The following is a 1,290-nucleotide window of genomic DNA, read 5'->3' as shown; positions in this document are numbered from 1 at the left end:
GAGCAACTAATGAATTGTTCAGTGTTACTTTTAATAGTAATTATTCTGGATTTTTCCAGATTTATCTCCAGTCTAAATGTAATCAGTTCTTAATACTGTACAGTTTTTAGTAACTCATGCAAATTGTGGCTTTCATCACTTTTAGCAATGCTTCAAACCTCTTTCTATATGAAATATTTGTATTTTTTATTTCATTTCATTATTTTATAGTACATTATTTCATTCCAATTATCAACCTAGCTGTACATAGAATATTACATTGCAACGTTTATGCATTTTTGTAGTTACTAATTATATTTATTTTAATTGTAGAGGATGTCTTTGGCCAAAGTTAAATAAGTAATTAAATTTTGCATATTATATATTTATAAACAGCATTGCTTATAGCATTAAATATTGTGTAGATGTATATGATTCAGCATTGTATGGCAAGTAAATGCACTGATTAAATGGTGTTCTTTTCTGGTACTGACTTGGCTTCATTTAACGTTGATGGAGATCCAGAGTAATCAACAATTAGTTATTGTTACTATAGGTCTGTTTATAATGTGATTTTTGTTGCGCTTTCCTTTTATTATCTACATTATTTTCCATTTTTAAACACATCCATAAACATCTTAATCGTTTTTCCTACTGTTCTTTTCAAGAAATAATGAACAAAAAATATGGTGCATGACTTAATTGTGTTAAATAACAATATAATTTGCAAGTCTTATCTATTATGTAAAGAGGTATGAAATAAACAATTTCCAAAGCAATTATGTGATTTAGAATAGAATTAACAGGTATCAATATGGGGAAAAAGAAACACCAGAGCCAACATGGGCACACTCTGCAAGAAAGTATAAGTACTACTTGTACAAGTACTAGTTGTAGTCAATAAATAGTCAAACCAGAAGGCAGAAAAACTAACGACTCTTATTTGCTGTTGAAGGAATAACGTATGCTGTCGAAATGTACCTAATCGAGACATCGTACAGATGTACTGTTAGAAAATTTGGCTGAAATAAAATGTCAATGACATTGAATGTTTATATTCGTAGTTTTCCTACTGAAGTATGAAAATATTTTTACGGAAATCACTAGTTAAGTTATGTGGGGGTGCAATGGCAACGGATTGGCTTTGTTGCGCTAGCTCCCAGATTCAGTACCTTCCAGTGCCAATTTTTGCTTGTGTTACTGGGCCTAACATTTCACTTGAAATACCTCATCCTTCAGAAGCTGTCTCTTATACACATCTAGATGTGTATAAGAGACAGCGACTATATTTAGGCATGTCACATGTTTTTG

Source organism: Anneissia japonica, unplaced genomic scaffold, assembly GCF_011630105.1.
Source record: "Anneissia japonica isolate Jap-2015-1 unplaced genomic scaffold, ASM1163010v1 scaffold287871_len1641731_cov197, whole genome shotgun sequence".
Lineage (NCBI taxonomy): Eukaryota > Metazoa > Echinodermata > Crinoidea > Comatulida > Comatulidae > Anneissia > Anneissia japonica.
Note: the sequence above shows the minus strand (reverse complement) of the source record.